We start from the raw sequence: 23,850 nt of genomic DNA, 5'->3' as shown, positions 1-23,850 counted from the left end.
GCTAGAAAGTCACTTCTCAGAGAGTGGCAGTCCCCATCCCATCACACTTCAGAGGGAGGGACAGGAAGGGGAAGCGAGATCAATTCTAAGCACGCCAGTCACAAAGTCTACAGGCTGCTCTAGGATCCAGTTCTGGGCAAGGTTCTCCCCTACCCCCAACCTTAGGGTCTTTTCTTAAGTGGGGCACCTCTGTTGTGGTTTTGAAACATGCCTGTAAATTCTTTAGCATTTGTTCTAATCTATAGAAGTCTGATGTGGATCCCATCGAATGAGAAGGCTTTGGGGATTCCAAGATGGGGCAATAAAAGGTGACACAACCTCCCCTTGGCTCTCAGGACATTTGTCTTAGGAACTCTGAGGTGCAGGTAGGAAATCTGAGGCTGTTATGCCTTGAGGAAGTACAACTATCCCCAACAAGTGAGCACATGGGGAAGCTCTGCCAGACAGAAGCAGAGCTGACAGTCTCTAACCACAGTGACCCACACTGTTCTAGCACCAACCTCTCTCTAAACTGATTCTAGTTCTAATTCTATCTTAATGTATGACAGATCCAAGCCAGAACTGTCCAACCATGCTTTCCCCCAAGTCCTTACCCACCAAAAATGAAAAACAGTAAGTTACTACTATTGTTTAAAACCACTAAGTATTGGGTGTAAAGTGTTAGGCAGCAATGGATAAATACAGACCTCTAATGTTACTTCCAGTTCCGAGGTTCCCCTCTAATTCTGCTAGAATTTGTTTTAAAAGCATGCCCCGAGGGGCTGGGTGATGCACATGTTACCTTATACTAGGACCCAGGTTCAAGATCCCAGTCACCACCTGCAAGAAGAAAGCTTCACAAGTGCTGAAGCAGTGCTACAGATGTCTCTCCCTCCCCTCCCTCCTTCCTTTTCTCCCTCCTTCTCTACCACATGTCCCTCTCAATTTATCTGTCCTACTAAATAAAATAAGAATGATTTTTTTCTTTTGCCTCCAGGGTTATTGCTGGGGCTCAGTGCCTACACCATGAATCCACTGCTCCTGGAGGCCATTTTTCCCCCTTTGTTGCCCTTGTTGTTGTAGCCTTGTTGTGGTTATTATTGTTGTTGTTGATGTTGTTGTTCATTGTTGGATAGGACAGAGAGAAATGGAGAGAGGAGGGGAAGACAGAGAGGGGGAGAGAAAGACAGACACCTGCAGACCTGCTTCACCACCTGTGAAGTGACTCCCCTGCAGGTGGGAAGCCGGGGGCTCGAACTGGGATCCTTACACCTGTCCTTGCTCTTTGTGCCACATGTGCTTAACCTGATTCACTACCGCCCGATCCCCATAAGAATGATTTTTAAGATAACATGTCCCAAATGCATTGTGGAGAATGAAAACAAGCAAGATATTTCTGTAATATTCATTCATTCAACACAATATTTAATGATCACTCAATATGTACCAGGCTTGGGACTAGATGTCATGATAAGTAAGCCACTGTTGTACCCTGGGAGGAGTTCATGGCCTAGTTAGTAAGATTTACTCACACACCTCAAATTCTCCAGGTTGTGTGTGTGTGGAGAAACCAGACATATCATGCATCAGAATTACAGAATCATAAGGGATAGTTTCAAATTCTACCCATTGCTCCTTCATGGGTTTGGATAATGCTGGGAGGGCTGAGAAAGGCCAGGATATGTGCCTTCTAGTTCCTCAACTCTGCCCCATACCAGCTTCTGCTGCTGATGGGAGGTGTCACACCCATATATTTGACAAGAAAAGGGTTTAGGGATCAATTACATATATCAATGTATATCATTAAAAGAAAAACTTTAAGAAGTGTTTAGAAGTTTGGCAGTTAATCAAAAAAGATGAAAATATATCCTTTGGGGGCAAAATGGATGGAACTGGAGGTGACTATGTTTAGTGAAATAAGTAGAGAGGCAAAAGACAACCACTGGAGGGTTCTACTCATATATGGAATCTAGAGAACCGAAGCAAAAAAAATAAATAAAAACAAACAAAAAAAAAACAACTCAGAAGTAGACAGACTCTCTAAGACTTTGTGAGAACTTATGGTGGGTATTACCAGGAGGGTGGGGACACAGAACTTTGGTGTGGAACCTATAATTTTAAGCTATTATCCACAAAATTAAAAAAATGATTTAATCAGAAAAATGTTTGGCAGTTAAGAGCTATAACAAAACAAAACAAACAAAAAAAAAATACAGCAGAGTGAGGCCCCAGGAGTCCCAGTCATTTATACAGTCACCGGTTTTAAGGCAATTATTACCTTCTCTTCTTTTATATTTACTGTTCATGGGGCACTAGTGATTCAGCAATGAATAAAATAGGCTCTCTGTCCTCAGAAAGTTCACATTCTAGTGGGCCAGCTCACCAACAAACAAACAGTAAATACCATGAAGGCAAAGCATATGGAGAAAACCAAACTAGGGCAAGAGGAGTGTGATTTTTTTTAAACATGAGTAGGAAGCCTTTAGGATAAGGTGACACATTTGAAAAGAACTGAATGGAGGGGAGCAGGAAGCAGGGGAGGCAACAAACACTTGGGACAGTGTGTCAGCAGAAACAAACAGCAGGCATGAGGCAGCCCTGACTGGTGCCCAGAAAGGTCACAAGGAGCCATGGGGGCTGGGGTTGGGGGGGCAGTAAGTGGGGGGAGCTGATCAAATTAGGCTTTGCAGGGTCTCAAGAGTGCAGGAGGTGTCACTGAATTTTGCTCTTACTTTGATTTCCCCACTTTCACTGGTATTTCCAGTAGAATTCTTTCAAGCCTCCCTTCCATCTTAGTTTTCAAGCCTTCTCCCTAGTGCAAAGTGAGTGAAGCCTTGGGACAGTGAAGGCATCTTTTCATACAGTGATCACAGGCACAGACATGGCCTAAAGGCAGTGCCAGAAGGTCTGGAGTCTTCCTGGCACAAGCCCAAACAGAAACAAAGCTCTCATTCCAGTTTTCCTCCTGCCTTTGGATAGGAGCAGAGTTGGGGGAGAGGGGGATAGGAGGCAGCACAACTGGTTGAGCATACATGTTACAATGCTAAGTAGCCTAGGTACAAGCCCACAGTCCCCACCTGTCAGGGAAAGCTTCATGAACAGTGAAGCGGTGCTGCAGGCATCTCTCTGCCTCTACTCAATAACAAACAAACAAAGATAAAAGGGGGTAGGTAGTATAATAGTTATGTAAAGAAGACTTTCATGCCTGTGACTTCGAAGCCCCAGGTTCAATCCCCAGCACCACCATAAGCTAGAACTGAGCAGTGCACTGGTTAAAAAGAAAAAAAAAAAAAAAAAAAAAAAGGAAGGAGACAGAGAAGAAGAAAAAGCAGCAGCAGCAGAGTTCTGAACCCACAAAACACAATATAAATGAATGCTAACTCAATCACAGCCTCCCTTGGAACCTGAAAGAGAAAAAGGTTAGCAAATCTCCCCTGGGACTTCAGCTCACATTCACAGTTTGCACAAGATTCCTACCCACTTGGTCCAGGGCTCCAGGCTTCCACCCACCACCTCCAGGCACAGTCATCACCCCAGTCCTAATTCCTAGTGGCCCAGGTCAGAGCCCCCCCTAAGCCTAAGTGTCCTCTTCCCTGACCCCACAGAAGAATTCTATATTTTGCCACTTGGAGCGTCCTGACTCCTACTTCCCAATAAATACTGAACTAGTAATTCACTCAACAGTCATTCAACAATTAGCTGCTGATGGGCCAGGCACCATGAGCCAGGCATTATGCAGGCACTGTCTGTCTTCCCGACTGGTTCCAAGAGCATTGGTACCCCAACTTTCTTGCTTGTTGCTGTCTCTCTGCACATAGCACACTTCTCAATACATGCATGATATTCAATAAACTTATGAATTAAACAAGAACTTAACTAGTAATGTCTATATTCTCCAGATAGGAATTGGAATAATCATCTGAGCCCTGGCTCCATGACCATTGATGAGTTATATACCATGTGCCAGACATGGCACATATACCACACTGTATATGCTTCTCAGTAGCATTGTACAAATATATGCCTTTTACACGGTGCAAGAATGTAAATGAAGGCTGGTTCCTGGACTCAAGGCCTCTAGTCTAAGGTTGCACCTTCTCTTTGGCTCAGGGACCTCATAAAAGCTTTGAGGCATTGCATTAAAAATGTATTTATTAATGAGGGGGAGGAAGGAAGGGGAAAAGAGAAAGAGAGGCCAGAGCATCACTCTGGCATATGCAGTGTAAATGCAGGCCCTCGAGCCAGCAAGTCCTGTGCTCTACCAATGTGCCACCTCCCCCACTGCAGCACTGCATTTTTTACCTGACAATGGAGGGCCCTGGCTCAGAGAAGTAGTGTGAGTCCCCTGGGGTGCCCCACCCAGCTAGTGACTGGGTCAGACCTTGAATCTGCATTTCCCACTTACATGCACCTTCCTGAAGAGGCCTTCTGATGATGGCCTTGTCTTGTTGTGGATGCTAGGACTCTTTCTAAGTGCAAACTCTTCTGTTACCAATCTCGCTGCCACTCTGACATCCCATAGCACAAATATTCAACTACCTATCTCCATCTCAACTAAGGCCACATACTATAACGATGAGAGTGAGCAGCTTTCAGAGTGACTTACTGAACTTCTGGCCCAGTGTCTGCTGCATGTGTCTAATCAACAGTTTCTGAAAGAATGAATGAGCCAGGAAAGACACATAAGGAACCTGCTAGCATGAAATAGCTCAGGAAGGGACACAGAGGCACATCTTCCAAACATCTGGCAGGTTTCTGTGCACACTGTCTTCTGAATTCCCAAGAGTCCTGGGCACCTATGTGAGTGTCCTTCACATCAGCAACTACAGCAAGGCTGAGAGAGAAAGCAGGCCAGGGATTCAGATGATGGGAAAAAGATCCCTGCACTGAATTACAACCGGATCTGACACCAAAAGAGAAATGTGGCCCCACGAAACTATCATCGTTTTACAGTCACTTGATAACAAGCACTAATCTGACAGGTGACTTTAGAAAAACAAAAATTACTCAGGAAAAAATAATCTATCTCTTCCTATGTCAGCTCCAAATTCTGGCATATCAGAGAGAAAGCTTCTTAGTTAATAATGCCCCTTATAAAACACATTAGTCAAGTTTCATTTGTCTAGCTATTCCTCTGGCGATGACTCACTCCAGATCACTGAGATTCACGTATTTCTCATCTTACAGAGAAATTCCTATCACCCGCCCAGGCTGGTTTCCGCCCAGGAAGATCTACCTGCGAACAAGCCCTGGCCCTTCTCAACTTACATTGAAAATGGATTCCAGAAAAATTTAAAGACGGGTGCTGTCTTTGTTGATCTCACAGCAGCCTATGACACGGTCTGGCATCGTGGTCTCCTAGTCAAGATCTCAAGATGCCTGCCTCCATGGGTGGCCAACACTATATCGTTTCTTCTCCAAAACAGAAGATTCCGGGTACATCTGGGTGACAAGTCTAGCAGATGGAGACTTGTCTCAAGTGGCCTCCCCCAGGGCTCTGTTCTGGCTCCTACGCTATTTAATATTTACATCAATGACCTCCCAGAAACTTCTTCAAGGAAGTTCATCTACGCCGATGACATCTGCTGTGCAACTCAGGCATCCAAGTTCGACATCCTCAAGGAAACACTCACGAAAGACATGTCTCTGATATCTGATTACTGTAAAAAATGGCGACTAATCCCTAGCACTGCAAAAACAGTATCATCTGTTTTCCATCTACACCATGCCTCGGCCTCGCGTGAGCTTAATGTGCAGCTTGGCGATACGAGAATCCGGCATGAAGCCCAGCCAGTCTATCTTGGCGTTACTCTTGATCGCACTCTGTCATTTCACAAACATCTCATAAAAACTGCAGCAAAGGTGGGCGCGAGGAATAACATCATTCCAAGACTGGCCAGCTCCTCATGGGGCGCGAGCGCTTCCACACTACGATCATCATCTCTGGCATTATGCTATTCCACTGCAGAATACTGTGCCCCAGTATGGTTCCGTAGCCCCCATGTCCACTTGGTCGATTCTAAATTATATTCCTCCATGAGGATAATTTCTGGAACCTTATCCGTTCCACCCTGGTTCCATGGCTGCCAGTTCTTAGCCACATCGCCCCGCCAGATATTTGTCGGGATGCGGCATCATCTAAGTTCATTTCCCACGTCTACGCTCGACCGGACCTGCCAATATACGCGGATATCTTTGCCCACCCTGTCCAACGCTTGACATCTCGTCACCCAATCTGGTCCCCTACGCCTACACTGAACTTCTCTGTTCCAGTCTCTTGGAAACAGAGCTGGCAGTCAGCTGAGGTAAAGAACAAACACCTCATCACAGACCCCTGCAAGCGTCAACCCGGCTTTGACCTAGCACGTTATGACTGGGCTCGCCTCAATCGCTATCGAACAGGCCATGGCCAGTGCGCCGCTATGTTCCATCGCTGGGGAGCCAGAGACCACCCGAACTGCCCCTGCGGCTACAGACAGACTATGACCCACATAGTCAACGACTGTCCCCTCTCCAGATTCAAAGGAGGTCTCGAAACTTTGCATCAGGCTCAACCTGATGCTGTTGACTGGCTACGGAAGAAGGCAAACGCTAGAAGAAGAAGAACTGAGATTCTCTCTCTCTCTCTCTCTCTCACTCGTTTAACAATCAAATTCTTACCTAGAGACAGAAGGTATATTAGTGGTTGCCTAGGAGTGGGGAAGGCTGGGGGTTGGGAGGGTGATGAGTACAGAATACAATTTTTCTTTCAGCTAATAAAAAGGTTCTAAAATTGATAATGGCAAAGCACAACCCGGAATACAATAAAGGCCACTGACTTGTATGAGTTAAATGGGTGAATTGTATAACATGTGAGTTCAGTCTAATACAGTTGTAAAAAAGGAAAAAAAAACCTTCTTTGAATTATAATGAACAGAAACTGTTCTCATGGATTGCACTAACACATTCATCTATTACCTACTCAGTAGTTTTTCACCAGCCAGTGTTTCTGTCTCTTCTACAGCATGACAAGCTAGCTGTCTTATCTTTTAAAAAATATTTTTTAATTTTATTTTTGAGAGATGCAGAGATTGCAAAAAAAAAAAAATCTATTACCTACTAACATTTTTTAGTGATTTTAAGATCACAATGGGGGTAGATAGCATCATGGTTATGCAAACAAACTTTCATGCCTGAGGCTCCAAAGCTCCAGTTTCAATTCCCTACCACCACCATAAGCCAAAGCTAATCAGTGCTCTGGTAGAGAGGAAAAAAGAGACCCACCCTACTAGGGAAAGAGAGAGGCAGGTTGGGAGTATGGATGGACCAGTCAACGCCCATGTTCAGTGGGGAAGCAATTACAAAAGCCAGACATTCCACCTTCTGCACCCCAGAATGACCCTGGGTCTGTACTCCCAGGGGGATAAAGAATAGGAAAGCTATCAGGGGAGAAGGTGGGATCTGTATCTGGTGGTGGGAATTGTGTGGAGCTATACCCCTGTTATCCTATGGTTTTGTTAATGTCCCCTTTTTTTAAAATAAAAAAAAATTAAATCATTGCTGTGAGTGGTTTTTTAAAAAAAAATCAAAAAAACATCACTGCTGCGAGCGGTTTTTCAACTATGAAGTAGCAATATTCTCAGTATTACAATATGTAGGGCTTTTGCCCTAAATAGCCCCATATTTTTTTTCCTGCTTAAATCAGTTTTCCCCCTATAAATGCTGTTTATTTTCACCATGAAGTTTAGTGGCTAAGTTCATGTCAGTAATTCATATGTTAATTACTTATTGCCTGTGTGATCTCTGATGATTTACTCAATGTCCCTGTACCTTAGTTTCTCCACGTGTAAACTAGTAGCACTAAACTAACTGGGGGGTTATGGGGATTAAACAAGATAATGCTTGTAAAGCACTAATGAGGGCATCTGGTTAGGTGCTCACATTACATTGTGCAAGGTTCTAGATTCAAGCCCCTGGACCCCACCTTCAAGGGGAAAGCTTCACAAGTAATAAAGCAGGGCTGCAGGTGTCTCTCTATTTCCCTCTCTACCTCCCCCTCTCAATTTCTCTGTCTCTATACAATAATAAATAAGTAAAAATATTTTTTAAAAAAGGATTTAGTGTTGTTGGCAGTGAAAAATCAGAGCAAATTATGGCATCCAGCACTATTCTTGCGATTTTCAAGTCACTTCCTAGAGAAGGCCTTCTATGCTACTGACTCAAAACTCAGAAAACCGAATCTGACTCAGTATAACCAGTGTGTTTAGTGAGACAAATGAGAGGCTGTACTATCTCATGACTGGATTTTGGGACATTCCAGAGGATGGAGCTCAGCTTCAACATTAGGCAACCTGTTCTAGTTTACCTCTCAATAGAAAAACCTGCCTGAAGCTTGGTGAGGTCTCCCAGGGCCCAGGTTTCTGGGAGCCTGGGGCCTCACAACACTTTAAGATCTCTCTAGACTAGTGGTTCTTAAAATTCAGAGGTCACCGATATAGTTGAAGATTGGAGGACAACCATAAACATTTTGCCCTGGAAATGTGTGTGTATACACACAATACCTCCTGATTACAGGGGAATCTTGAATCCTACCCTTAATGCCCTGGTTAAAGTCTCTTGCTCCTATGGCCTAGGAAATGGTGCAATGGGTAAAGTGCTGAACTCTTAGGCATGAGGTCCCAAGTTTAATCCCTGGTATCACATGTGTTAACAAAACACACACACACACACACACACACACACACACACACACACGATCGTCAGGAAAGTCAGGATGCATTTTTACACAGAAAACCACAGGAAAATTTCATGATTTCTGACAACTCTGTGTGTGTGTGTGTGTGTGTGTGTGTGTGTGTGTGTGTGTGTGTGTGTGTGTGTGTGTGTGTTGTAAAATAACCTGCCTCCTGCTCCAGACCTCATGTAATCCCAACAATACCAAGCTTTGGCAGCTCTAGGCCCCAACAATCCCATAGCAGTTAGAAAAGGAGGCCCTTTGGAGGTTTTCCTTCCTCCTACACTGGCCTTGGCCAAATGAATAGTCTTGGGGGAAGTGAATACAATCTCCTAGTCATGCAAACATCTGCATCCTGGGGATTCCGGAGGCCCTAAGTCAGAACAGGACACAGGCCTGGTGGCTCAGAAAACTACCATAAGGCATGCCCCAGAAGGCTAAGATCCTATCTCAAGAAGCTGCCTGTTAGATGAGACTCTCAGGGGCAGAGGGTAGATAGCATAGTGGTTATGCAAAGTGACTCTCATGCCTGAGGCTCCAAAGCCCCAGGTTCAATCCCCTGTACCATCATAAGCCAGAGCTGAACAGTGCTCTGGTAAAAAAAAAAAAAAAAAAAAAAAGAAATGCTGCTCTGTAGATGAGACTCTCAGGCTCTCTGGAGACTGCCAAAAGAGAAGAGTCTAGGAAAGATGTTGGAGGCAGGCTAGGCCATGAGAAGGAATTTAAAAGAGCTGGAAATCCCCCAACTCCTGGAACAACTAGAAATTGGAGAGAGATAAAAGCTGGAGATTCTGCCTTAACTGTAAGGAAATGGAAGCCAAACAGTAGTGGAAATTTGGGGGGTTGGGGAAGTGGGATTCCCATAGACCAGAAGTTGTTAAAAAGCATTAACTTTGGGAGTCGGGCAGTAGCGCAGCAGGTTAAGTGCACGTGGCGCAAAGCGCAAGGACAAGCTTAAGCACCCCGGTTCAAGCCCCCGGCTCCCCACCTGCAGGGGAGTCTTCACAGGCGGTGAAGCAGGTCTGCAGGTATCTAGCTTTCTCTCCCACTCTGTCTTCCCCTCCTCTCTCCATTTCTCTCTGTCCTATCCAACGACAACATCAATAATAACAACAATAACTACAACAACAATAAAAAAACAAGGGCAACAAAAGGGAAAATAAATATTTTTAAAAATTTTTTTAAATTATTAATTTTTAGCAGAAACAGGTGCTAAAACCATGAACACTGGCTGAAAGTAGCCATACTTGTAGGCAGGCCTCTCTTGTTCTCTGAACTGTAATTTTCTCTCAAAGCGGTACCTACACCATCTCTCCTCATCACACTACTGGTTTTGCGTATTTTTTGGGGTTTGCATTTTGCTTTTCTTTCTTTCTTTCTAAAACAGGGAATTTGTAATAACGTAAAAAGGACAGAGTATTGTAATCAATCACTTATTTTCTTTTAAAAACACATAACCACATTAACTTTTTGCTTTGTACAACCAGCTAGAAACTATAAAACAGTACCACATTGTGCATTTAACCTACTTATCAAGAAGGGAAATCCAAACTTCTTATGAATTCTATCCAGCAAAGGAAAAAGGAGACAGATAACAGCATAGTCACAGGTACTACACAAGTCTAAGCAAGCATCTATTCTTTGATGTTACCTTTTCCATCTACCAGAATGGAGAGAATAAGAAAGAAAATAGGGGAGAAAAAAGAGGGAAAGGAGTTTTTTTTTCTTCTCCCTCTCTCTCACAGTATCTAAGTTCCCATAATGCACCCTTGTTTTTGTAAAAATAACTTTACAACAAACAGTTGGTGGACAGAAAGCTTGGCATCATGCCCACATTTTCTAAAACTCCTGTGTGTGATTCCATCTGCTTTAATAGATAGTTGAACAAGCCCATTCTCCTTTAAGTCACCAGAGGCGAACTGTCTTTTGGATGCTATAAAGAAACTGTCTGTAAGTGGAATCGGGATTATGAAATTGCAGCAAAATGTTATATAATTTCTGAAAAGGGTGGACTTGTCTCTTCCTGTTGTGATGTAAAGTTCCTCTCTAATTTCATTCTGAAATTATTTCTTACCTTCAAACAGGGAAAAAAAAAGGCACCTAGGCAAGTACTCACAGAGTGATGGCATGGACAGTGTGACTACCAACCTGGTTCAATTTTTTTTTCCTGCTTGCATCACTTCGGAGTTTCCACTGTTGGTTGAATTATCTATGTGGAAAGTCTAAGGAATACAAAGAAAAATTGAAATTAGATCTAAACATACTCAAAGGTTGTAAACTAAAACAGTATTTTGGGAAGACAAATTAACGATATCTAGTAACATGTTAAATATGCACACCCTTGGAGTCAGTCAAATAGGAATTTACACTAAAGATATGTTCATGGAAATAAATAATTAGTAAAACAGAATGTAATAGAAAAGAATGAAAGGGAAACAAATACTTGTTAACAAGGCACTGTAGCTTACATGACAGCACTATAAATCCACAGCTCTGGATGGCCACTTTCTCCTTTTTTTTTTTTCCCTTTCTATTTTATTTGATAGAATAGAGATCAATTGAAAGAGGAGGAGAAGACAGAGAGAAAGAAAGACTTGCTTCACCTGCAGACTTGCTTCACCACTCACAAAGCACACACACACACACACACACACACACACACACACACACACACACACACACCGCTGCAGGTGGGGAGTGGGGGCTCAAGCCAGGTCCTTGTACATAGTAATATGTGTGCTTAACTGGGTGGGCCACGGCCCAGTCCCCAGGGTCAATTCTTAGCACCACAATAAACCATGGCTAAGCAGTTCTCTGGTCTCTCTCCGTGTATCTCTCTTTCATTAACATAAATAAGTAAGTAAGTAAATAAATAAATAAATTGGGCCGGGTGGTGGCGCACCTGATTAAGTGCTCACATTATAGTGTACAAGGAGCCAGGTTCAAGTCCCTGACCCCCACCTGCAGGAGAAAAGCTTCACAAGTGGTGAAACAGGACTGCAGGTGTTTCTCTGTCTCTCTACCTCTCTATCTCCCCTTCCCCTCTCAATTTCTCTGTCTCTATCCAATAATAAATAATAATAATAATAAATAAAATACATATTTTAAATTTTCCAATAAGAATACCAATCAATTTTTGGAGGGGGTATATGAAATCCTTTTAAAGTTCATTTGAAATAATAAATATCCAAGAAAATTATCCAAGGAATAGTGAAAATAAGATTGAAAATAAACAGGGGTCTGTAAAAATATATAAATCATAATATCTAGCAGGGTGATACAGACTAGAGGAGTTCCAGACTAGCATGCATGAAGTCACAAGTTTGATCCCCAGCATCGGAGTGATGCTGTGATTCCCTTTCATTCTGTCTTATTAATAAGTAAATCTCAAGATAATAAAAATCTACTACAAAGACATAATAAATAGTGTTATAAACTATGTATTACTCATATAACTGATCCTTCATATTAACTTAAGAATCAACATACAGGTCTATAACCTAGAACAATGAGTCCAGAAATAGATACAAGTAAAAAAAAAATTATGATAAAGATGGGGTTTCAATGCTGGAGGGAAATGATGGTTTATTTAATAAATGGTGCTGGTATATCTAAAACAAAGCTTGACAACTACTTCTCACTATGTACAAACATAAATTCCAAAGATTAAAGATTCAAGATAAAATTTAAAACTCTCAAAGTATTTGAAGAACATCTAGAAAAATATTTATATAATTTTGAGATGGGGGAATTATTCCTAAATAAGGCAAGAAATCCAGACACTATGAAGAGAAATATAGAAAATTGGAATGATATGCCATAACATTTTTCTACAAAGATAAAAAGTTAATGAATGGCAGTTTAAGAAAAATACTTGTTAGAGGCCAGGTGGTGGCACACCTGGTTAAGTGCACATGCTACAATGCACAAGGACCCAGGTTCAAGCCCCTGCTCCCCACCTGCAGGGAGAAAGCTTTACCAGTGGTGAAGCAGGGATACTGGTGTCTGTCTCCCTCCCTCTCTATCTCCCCCTTCCCTCTCAATTTCTCTGTGTCTCTAATAAATAAATAATATTTTTCTAAAAGAAAATCACTTGTTAACACATAGGGAATCTTTAATATGTAAATATAAAAAGTACACCTATAAACTTATCAAAAAAAAAAGGGCAAGCAATTCAATTGAAAAATGAAGATTCACTGAAGAGGAAAATAATAGCCAATTAACATGTTTAATTTCATCAGTAATAAAAAATACACAAAAAATATACAAAGTAAACAACTATGAAGTATAATAGCTGACTTCTTTGCTGGTATGGACAGATATGCACCAAACTGATTATCTTAGAAGGACAGAAACAGGGAGAAAGGAGAGGAGAAAGACTAGAATTGTTTAAATACATCTTCAATTTGTTTTACTAGATACAGTAAAAACAACTTACTATTTTAGGAAAATTAAGAAAATAAAAACTAACAAAGAAATAAGAAATATAACAGAAATATAAATATAACAGCAGAGAAAGAACACTGGTAGATGTTGTTAAATACTCATTTCTCTTCATGCAGGATAGCTAACTGTACAAATTTTCACTTTTGGAGACAGGTGGTGGTACAGATGGTTGAGCATGCACAACAGTGCGCAAGGACCTAGGTTCAAGGTCCTGTTCCCACCTGCGGGGGTGGGGGGAGTTTCATGATCGATGAAGCAGTGTTGCAAATGTTTCTCTCTCCATCTCTATCTCTCCATTCCCTCTCAATTTGTTTCTATCCAAAATAAATAAATAAAATAAAAATAAATATCAAAAAAAGGATTTATTAAAAATCATTACTTCCAGGACTGGGAGGAAGTTTAGCCAGTACAGCACACAAGTTACCAGGGGCAAGGACCTGTGTTCCAACCCCTGGACACCCTACAGGAGTACTAGGCAGAGGGGAAGCTTCTTGAGAGCTGGAGTGGTACAAAGGTGTCTCTTCTGCCTTTCTAACGGTCACTTTCTAACTAAAAACGAACAAGATAAGTCTGCCAGGAATGGTGGAATTGCACAGGCACAAAGCTACAGCAAAATTCTAATTGTAAAGTAAATAAATAATAACACACACATTTTTTTTTCCTTGTCAACCAGAACAGATTGTACAACTTATATAATTTTGACACCTGGTAGTTAAAAAAACAAAAACAAAAAACTTAATGGAGGGGAAAAGTGCACTTTGGCTCCAAATCATTTATGCTTTTTAATGAAAGGAAACCTCTCTCTCTCTCTCTCTCTCTCTTCTCTCCCTCCCTCCCTCCTTACTTTCCTGCTTCTTTCTCATCCTCCCTTAATGTCCAAAAGAAAACCTAAAGCTTTGTCTTGAAACTGTGGGCTGGTTCTTCATTGCTGTTTTCCATGATCTGAAGCCCAGTTAATCTACTCCTGGGAGTGTACTGTCTGTTGGGAATCAGGGCCTTGCAAACTGCAGCATCTCTGCTCTCTGGGCTTTCTTAGTCTTCAAGCAGATACTCTGGCTTTTATAGCAAACAGGTCCTGAATCTAGAGATGTAAAATAGATTGCTTTGCAAATCGTTTAGTGGAAGATGGAGGGAAAGGAAATGGTTCATCCCAATGGATGAAATGAAAAAGAAGAGGAATACCACCCACTAGCCCTCAAGGAAGAACTACTTGTGCTGAAAGCTACCTTTCAGTTACCTGGAAGGTATTCTCTGCCCTCTACTGGTAGAGTACTTTGCTACTAATGTTTGCTATTTTACTTCATTGATAATTTTCTATTTGAATAAAAATGATCTCTCACATTTCTAACACACTTTATACTTGACAGAGCATTTGAAAATGCCTTATAAGATTTTATCTTTGGAGGCTGGGGAGTGGTGCACCCAGTTGAGTACATCTGTTACCATGCACAAGGACCCAGGTTCCAGCACCCAATCCTCACCTGCAGGGGGGAAGCTTCACTAGTTGTGAAGCAGTACTGCAGGTGCCCTCCCCTCTCTCTCTCCCTCTCTCTCTCTCCCTCTCTCTCTCTCTCTCTATATATATATATATATATATCCCCTCTCAATTTCTTTCTGTCCTATCAAATAAAATAAGGGAAAAAATGGCCATCAGGAATGTTGGGTTCATAGCCCTGGTGGCAATAAATATTTTTTAATTACAAAAAGATTAATCATCATAATGAACCTTGGATCATATCAATGTAATCCCCATTTAAAAATGAAAACGAGGCTCAGAACTAAAACACATGAACTAGCAAACAAACAAAAAACCAGAGTAAACAAATGGTCTCTAAGACTTGGTGAGGGCTATGGTGGTTATTGTTGGAGGGTGGAGGCAAAGAACTTGGGGGGGTGGTACAGAATTATTTATTCCCTATAATCTTACAGTCTTGTAAACCATGGTTAATCACAAATTTTAAAAATGGTTAAAGAAGGGGCTGGGTGGTGGTGCACCTGGTTGAATGCACATGTTACAATGTGCAAGGATCCCAGTTTGAGCCCCTGGTCCCCACCTGCAGGGGGAAAGCTTTGCGAGTAGTTACTTATTAAAAAAAAAAAAAGGTTAAAGAAAAGGAGGCTCAGAGAATATAAGGATCTTTTTTATATTACCTTTATTTATTTATTGGATAGAGACAGCCAGATATTGAGAATGGAGGGAAATATAGAGAGGGAGAGAGACAGAGAGACACCTGCAGCCTTGCTTCACCACTCATGAAGCTTTCCCCCTGCAGGTGGGGACCAGGGGCTCGAAATGCAGTCCTTTCACACTGTAACACGTGCACTCAACCCGGTGCGCCACCACCTGCCCCCCCATATAAGGATCTATTTAGGTAGCACAAAGTTGGTGACAGAAGAGCAATGCAAATTCAGATCTTTAAGCCCCAAGTCCAGGAAAGAGCTCAGTCTGAAGTCACAGAGAGAAAGGGAAAGTTCAGACAAGACAGTGAATAAAAACAGGCTCTGGGAAATAACAGAATCTCACTGCTCCTGCGCCAGCCAATAGCTCACTTACTCAAGTAAGTGAGCTTTGCCAAGTTCATAGCCCAGGTTTGAGCCCAGCCCCCACTGCACCGGAGGAAGCTTTGGTGCTGTTGTCTCTTTCACTCTATTTGTCTATCTTAAAAAAAAAAAGATAAATGGTTATTATTTTTAATATTTTATGTATTTATTGTTTTGGATAGAGACAGAGAAATTGAAAGGGAAGGAGAAGACAAAGAGGGAGGGAAGGAGGGAGAAGAGAGGGGGAGGGAGAGACAGAGAGAGAGAGAGAAAGAGAGAGACCCACAGCACAGCTTGAGAAGCTTCCTCTACAGGTTCAGACTGGAGGCTTGAACCCAAGCCCTTGCACACTATAACATGTGCATTTAACCTGGTGTGCCACCACCCAGCCCCTCTATCTTTGTCTCTTAAAGACAAACAAAACTATGTCACTGTGGGCCGGGAGGTGGCGCAGTGATAAAGCTTTGGACTCTCAAGCATGAGGTCCTGAGTTTGATCCCCCACAGCACATGTGCCAGAGTGATGTCTGGTTCTTTCTCTCTCCTCCTATCTTTCTCATTAATAAATAAATAAAATCTTTAAAAAAAAAAAAAACTATGTTACTGTCCCTTATGGAAAAATTATAGACTGGGAGTTAGACTGAGAAAGAAACTTTTCTCAGGGACTGGAGTCTAGCTGCTGAGTAGGGAGGGGAAGGAAATCCCACTTTAACCATCTCTCATGCTCCTTTGTTTACCCTCCCTGTCTGGCCTACAATGCTGCTACCCCTCTCAGGCCCTAAGGGAGTATATGCAGTCTGTTCATCTTTATACTAGCCCAGGGCCTGGCACAGACTGAAAGAAAAGTCTCTACCTCATGTATAGTTTCAAACCCATCCACTTCTGCTCCACTCTCTCCCTCAGTCCCAGCACCCATCATCTTCCCCCTTCACCACTTCCTCAGCCTCCCCATCCCTTATCTCCACAGTAAACATCACCTGCTAGACCTGTATCAGCAAGCCCTCCCTGTCGCTCCTAACCCTAGCCATAACCTTCTCTGGCCCCTTCCTTTCTTCTCTTCAGCCACGAGACTTGCCACTTTTTTCTCCAACACACACATGCTTTCCTGTCTGGGATTCTCTCTACCAGGACTGCCCGGTCTGACACCACAGCACCTTGTACCCACCCCACCCCCACCTTAACACTTCGCATAACTGATGCTTCACCTCAGTTTTTCAATATCACCCTTTTGAGCAAGCCTGTCCTGACCACCCGCCCCTTTCTCTGTCACTCACCATTTATTTCATATCACTATTGGCCATGTGAGCTTCATATGAGGGAAGGTTATGCTCATTTTATATCACACTGCCCACCTATCACCTTGTCCCGCAGCCTGGCAGATACTAGGTGCTCATTAAATACTGAATGAACACATGAAAAATGTATTGAAGTGAAATGATAAGCAAAGGTGGCGCAAAGCACAAGGACTGGCGTAAGGATCCCAGTTTGAGCCCCCAGATAACCACCTGCAGGGGGGTCACTGCAGGCGGTGAAGCAGGTCTGCAGTTGTCTATCTTTCTCTCCCCCGTCTCCCGATCCTCTCTCCATTTCACTCTGTCCTATCCAACAACAATGGCATCAATAACAACAACAAGAACTACAACAATAATGGGGGTTGTATTGTTATATGGGAAACTGGGGAATGTTATGCATGTACAAACTATTGTATTTACTGTTGAATATAAAACACTAATTCCCCAATAAAGAAATTAAAAAAAATAACTACAACAATAAAACAAGGGCCACAAAAGGGAATAAATATTTTTTAAAAATGAAGTGAAATGAAAGCTTAGCTCAAATGATCCTCTCCTTCTTCTTTCTCTGGCTTTGTACAACACTGCCTACTTCTTGGAGTGGGAGGAGGGCACCTAGTCACATGGGTTAGTTACTAGTAACATTTTTTCTATCCACATATTAGTTATTTCTAAGTCCTGTTTACCTTGATATTCCCCAGAGCACTTGCTTAACACCTAGAACATGAAGCCACAAACACAAAGAAGTATACACGTGAAGGCTACAGCTTCTAATCAGCCAAACTACGGTTTCTCCTACTCAGGGAGCTGCATCATAGAACAAGAATGCTGTTAAGAAGTGCAAACGGGAGTCGGGCGGTAGTGCAGCGGGTTAAGCGCACTTGGCACAAAGCGCAAGGACCACCATAAGGATCCTGGTTCGAGCCCCCGGCTCCCCACCTGCAGGGAAGTTGCTTCACAGGTGGTAAAGCAGGTCTGCAGGTGTCTCTCTTTCTCTCCCCCTCTCTGTCTTCCCCTCCTCTCTCCATTTCTCTCTGTCCTATCCAACTCCATCAACAACAACAACCATAATAACTACAACAATAAAACAACAAGGGCAACAAAAGGGAATTAATATTAAAAAAAAAAAAAAAAAAGAAGTGCAAACAGAGGCTCTGCCCAGGGAGAAATTAAAATCAGAGCTAAATTGGGTAGCGCAGAGGGTTAAGTGCACGTGGATCAAAGCACAAGGACCGGTATAAGGATCTTGGTTCAAGCCCCTGGCTCCCCACCTGCAGGGGAGTCGCTTCATAAGCGGTGAAGCAGGTCTGCAGGTGTCTATCTCTCCCCCTCTGTCTTCCCCTCCTCTCTAGATTTCTCTCTGTCCTATCTAACAACGACGTCAATAACAACAAAAATAACTACAACAATAAAACAACAAGGACAACAAAAGGGAATAAATAAATATATAAAAAGAAAAATAGAGCTAAACTGAAATGCAGCAGTAGTGAGTGGGGGCAGAGCAAGCACACACTGCTAATGGGAACTTTCAGAAGTGGGAACTTGCTGGTGGCAAACTGGAAGTCTATCAGAGACCTTATAAGGTTCCTGCCCTATGACCTAGCTGTGCCAAACTGAACAATCAGAGAAGTGAAATCACTGGGTGATATGTTTGTCTCCACTGTCTAGCTCTCCTTCCATGAGTATGTCCTAATTCTACCATAATACTACTAAAAAAATACCCCACATTGTTATAAAAACAAGCCAACAGAAAACCCAGTGGTGATTTTAACTATGAAACCATACAGGCTATGGTTAAACTTTGCAGATGAAGGGTTCTCTGAGGTGGGACCCCTGCAGTTTGTTAGGTCAAGTTCCTCTGTGTCCAGCTCTGGGTGACAGGATGGTGACAGGAGCCACTTCAGCAAGTGGCAGTGCTCCTTCCTTAGATTGCAAATGCTGGCAGAGCTCTGAGCCACAAGTGGAGGAAGCCAACTAGGCTCAAGAACAGGACTTCCGGGGGTCGGGCAATGGCGCAGTGGGTTAAGCGCACGTGGCGCAAAGCACAAGGACTGGCATAAGGATCCCGGTTCAAGCCCCCGGCTCCCCACCTGTAGGGGAGTTGCTTCACAGGCAGTGAAGCAGGTCTGCAGATGTCTTTCTCTCCCCCTCTCTGTTTTCCCCTCCTCTCTCCATATCTCTGTCCTATCCAACAACAAACAACACCAACAATGGTAATAATAATAACCACAACAAGGCTATAAAAACAAGGGCAACAAAGGGGAAAAATGGCCTCTGCTCCTGGAGGAAAAAAAAAAAAAAAGAACAGGACTTCCTTCCACTGCTTCCCAGCCACTGTAGCATCCACTCTGCTGCCTGTCTTCAGTGATGCAGAGAAATCCCCACACCAGAGGCTGTCTCTTTATCACCCTGATCCTCTAACCTAACACTTAGCTGGCCCTCAGTAGAGTTGACTGAGCATCAGACTGTACGTATGAAGTATTCTTTATAATCACTGGCCTAAGTGCCAGGGAAATAATAAAATTCCATCAGCTACTAAACACTTCATTTCTTTAGTGCCTCAGAGGCCCGAGAGGCCCATTCAGCTCAAGAAAGGTGATCTGGAAACCAGTAATTTCTTGGAGGGTTAAAGACATCTCTTTTTAAAGTTAAAAAATGCTGGCTTCTTCTGGCAAGAGCAGATAGGTTTTAATCTGTAATTTAAAATCACTTAGCATCACAGCTGACTGCAACTTCCAAAGAAAGCACTCTTTGAAGGAATAGTACTCAGAAGTTTTCATAAAGCATTTCTGAAAGGTCTCTAGGAGGCAGTGAGCTCAGCCTTGGGACATGATTAATGACTCCAATAAATTTCCGAGAACTTTAGACATTCCACATCTATCTCCACTTGGGAAGCACTTGTGGCCCTTGTGAAAACTCTCCACAGAGGAAACCGGGTGGATTTGGCTTTTTGTCACACAACGCAACACCTGCCACCAACTTCTGCAGCATCCAGTCAGGGTCCTTGGGTCCCAGTAGAACAGCCCCCACTTCTGCTTTCTGTCTCAGGCAGGACTTAACTGGGTGACAGGAAACAGCACTGAGGTTTGTTCTAAAGGGCCCATGGGACAGTTCCATCACAGAAGATTTCAAAATCGATGACTTCAGAGATGACTTCAGGCTCTTCAAGCAAATGCAGTTCTGTGACTGTTGGGGCAGGTGTCTGTGTATGTTGGCTGGCAACCTCTTTCTAGAAACCATAAAGAAGCTATATGTATTTTTTGTACTGACTGGACCTCTCCAGCTTTACCCTATTTCATCTTCATGATGCCCCTGTGAGGTCATTGTACTTGTAACCCCACTTTACAGCAGAGACTCTGTTTACCAGGGCTCTGTTCTGGCTCCTACGCTATTTAATATTTACATCAATGACCTCCCAGAAACTTCTTCAAGGAAGTTCATCTACGCCGATGACATCTGCTGTGCAACTCAAGCATCCAAGTTCGACATCCTCAAAGAAACACTCACGAAAGACATGTCTCTGATATCTGATTACTGTAAAAAATGGCGACTAATCCCTAGCACTGCAAAAACAGTATCATCTGTTTTCCATCTACACCATGCCTCGGCCTCGCGTGAGCTTAATGTGCAGCTTGGCGATACGAGAATCCGGCATGAAGCCCAGCCAGTCTATCTTGGCGTTACTCTCCATCGCACCCTGTCATTTCACGAACATCTCATAAAAACTGCAGCAAAGGTGGGTGCGAGGAATCACATCATTCCAAGACTGGCCAGCTCCTCATGGGGCGCGAGCGCTTCCACACTACGATCATCATCTCTGGCATTATGCTATTCCACTGCAGAATACTGTGCCCCAGTATGGTTCCGTAGCCCCCATGTCCACTTGGTCGATTCCAAATTATATTCCTCCATGAGGATCATTTCTGGAACTTTATCCATTCCACCCCAGTTCCATGGCTGCCAGTTCTTAGCCACATCGCCCCGCCAGATATTTGTCGGGATGCAGCATCATCTAAGTTCATTTCCCACGTCTACGCTCGACCGGACCTGCCAATATACACGGATATCTTTGCCCACCCTGTCCAACGCTTGACGTCTCGTCACCCAATCTGGTCCCCTACGCCTACACTGAACTTCTCTGTTCCAGACTCTTGGAAACAGAGTTGGCAGTCAGCTGAGGTAAAGAACAAACACCTCATCACAGACCCCTGCAAGCGTCAACCCGGCTTTGACCTAGCACGTTAGGACTGGGCCCTCCTCAATCGCTATCGAACAGGCCATGGCCGGTGCGCCGCTATGTTCCATCGCTGGGGAGCCAGAGACGACCCGAACTGCCCCTGCGACTACAGACAGACTATGACCCACATAGTCAACGACTGCCACCTCTCCAGATTCAAAGGAGGTCTCGAAACTTTACATCAGGCTCAACCTGATGCTGTTGACTGGCTAGGGAAGAAGGGCAAACGCTAGAAGAAGAAGAACAGCAGAGAAGCAGGCTCTGTGAGGGGTTGTCTCTGCAAGTAGGTGGGAGGGCAGAGCTCTTAGCTGGTACCCTCGCCAACTTTTTAGCAAGTCCTCAATTACCAGGGACTGAACTCCAGTCAGTCCAGGGGTCCTGAGCACAGACGTCCAAAGGGGTCATGGGCAGGCAGGAAACCAAAGAGCACTTGCTTGAGCAAGGCAGATAACAGAGGAGGAGAACACACCTGCCTAATGGCATTCAAGTTCCAACAAAACTATAGACCCAAACTACTCTGACTGCTGGTTCTGGTTCATGCTTCCTCATTCTGAAGATGGAGAAACTAAGACTCAGGAAGACGATATAGAAAAGACAGTGTAAGGGTGGGGTAGATAGCATAGTGGTTATGCAAAGAGACTCTCATGCCTGAGGCTCCAAAGTCCAAGGTTCAATTCCCTGCACCAAAGCACTGCTCAGCTCTGGTAAAAAAAAAAAAAGAAGAAGAAGAAGAAAAGAAAAAAAAAGAAAGAAAAGGCACTGTAGTGTGGTGGAAAGTACAAGGAGATTCAGTTCTCCTTTCTCATGAGGAACTGCGGCTCTATCACTGTTAGCTGTGAAGTGGCGTGCAAGTCACTTCACCTCTTGAGTCTCTTTCAGGTGTAAGACTGAAATAATCTCCGCCTTGAATTATGGCTATGAAGATGAAGATAAATAGACATGTGCCAGATGTTCAGCCCCTATGAATAGCATGTATTTCAACAAGAAAAAAAAAAAAAAGCCAGGCAAAACCTTGAGAAATAGCAGTTTCTTCCACAACCTACTTCTCTTCCCAGAAGGCCCTAAACTCACTTCTGGGGGCAGATGGGGTACGTCAGGAAGAACAGTGGTAACAGTGTTGACTGTGAAACACAAGAAACTAAAGCCTGTGCAGACACCTACCACGGCAGCATGTCTTATAAGTCAGTACTTCCATAATGTAACAATAAAAAAAAAAAAAAAGCAAAGAAACTGAAGTCACCAAAGCATTCCACTACATTTCCATTCCCTTACCGTGGTGATCCATCAAAGAACACAGGTCTAGGTAGGTGCCTGCCTTCCAGAATATCACCTCCTTGCCACCACCTTAGGAAGAGGGATCAATTAGAAGGTCAGCCCTCTCCCTTTCCCCATTTTCTACCTTCCAGGACTCAGGACTTCGGGACTTTGGGCTGACCTTCTGACCCTGCCCATATCCTGCTCAGGGTTGGCTTCATGTGGCAACGGGGGCGGGCAAAATAGCCCACCAGCTAGGAGAGCACACTGCTTTACCATATGCACAACTCAGGTTTGAGCCTGGTCTCCACATTCCAGGAAGCTTCAGTACTGTGGTCTTTTACTCGCTCTCTCTGCCTCTCTGTTTCTTATCACATAATAATGGTTTGCCTCCAAGAACTTAGCTGCTGGGGAAAACAGCAGTTTTCACATAGGCCATGGACTCTGTCAACCATGATCTAACGCTGATGTCTTTGAACATAAAATGCCAATCCCTAGGACCTTGGAAACTCAAACGTTCATGATTTTGATAGCTTCTTTAGGTCTTCTTTGTATTTGGCTCTGCCATCCTTTCCTTGTCGTGGTTGAAGTCACGTCCAAGTGAAAAGAAGGTTGAAAGAAAGTAAAAGGACTTATTTCTTTCTCCTGCTCTTCCTCCTCCTCCTCCTTCTTCCCTACCTCCTCCTCCTCTCCTCCTTCTCCTCCTCTCCCTCCTTTTCCTCTTCTCTTTTGCCAAGCCAGGAACTAGGATGGTGAGCTTTGAGGCAGAGCAGCTCCTCTGTGTCAAATGAGACAGACTCAGAGAAGGTGCAGACAGTGCACCTGGTTATATGTTATAGTGTTCAAGGACCCAGGTTCGAGCTCCTGGTCCCCACCTGCAGAGGGAAAGTTTCACAAGTAGTGAAGTGGGACTGTAGGTGTTTTTCTGTCTCTTTATCACCCCCTTCCCTCTCAATTTCTGGCTGTCTCTATCTATACAATAAATAAAGATTTTTTTAAAAATTTAAGAGAAAGAAACTATAAACTATTGTGGTATAGGAAGTGGTGCAGTGGATAAAGCAATAGACTCTCAAGCATGAGGTCCCAAGTTCAATCCCTGATGGCACATATACCAGAGTGATGTCTCTCTCTGCCTATCTTCTTCATGAATAAATAAATAAAATATTTTTTAAAAAGAGTAACAATAAACTGTTACTCACTAATTACATAGTGCAGTGAGTTACACACACACAACTGTGAAACTATACCCCTTAGATCTTTAATTCTGTAAACCAATGTTAGTTAGTTAAATCATTGATAACAAAAATCATCATTAAAAAAATAAAAGATGAGGCAAACACTAGGAAGGTGCTTCGGATGATATGGAAACACACGGTGGAAATCACCTCT

General features: G+C 43.2%; 1 protein-coding gene across 3 annotated transcripts in view; it reads right to left on the bottom strand.

Annotated features, from left to right (window-relative positions):
* Positions 1-23,850, bottom strand: part of PKIG (cAMP-dependent protein kinase inhibitor gamma) — a 118,265-nt gene that overhangs the window by 19,668 nt on the left and 74,747 nt on the right. For all 3 annotated transcript variants that reach the window (XM_060190567.1, XM_060190562.1, XM_060190555.1), the window contains one exon: positions 10,841-10,914. The gene's annotated coding sequence lies outside the window, so the exon portion shown is untranslated. The remainder of the gene's footprint in view (positions 1-10,840; positions 10,915-23,850) is intronic.

This window comes from Erinaceus europaeus, chromosome 1 (assembly GCF_950295315.1).
Source record: "Erinaceus europaeus chromosome 1, mEriEur2.1, whole genome shotgun sequence".
NCBI classification, from domain to species: Eukaryota; Metazoa; Chordata; class Mammalia; order Eulipotyphla; family Erinaceidae; genus Erinaceus; species Erinaceus europaeus.
This window is presented reverse-complemented; position numbering and strand designations above follow the sequence as displayed.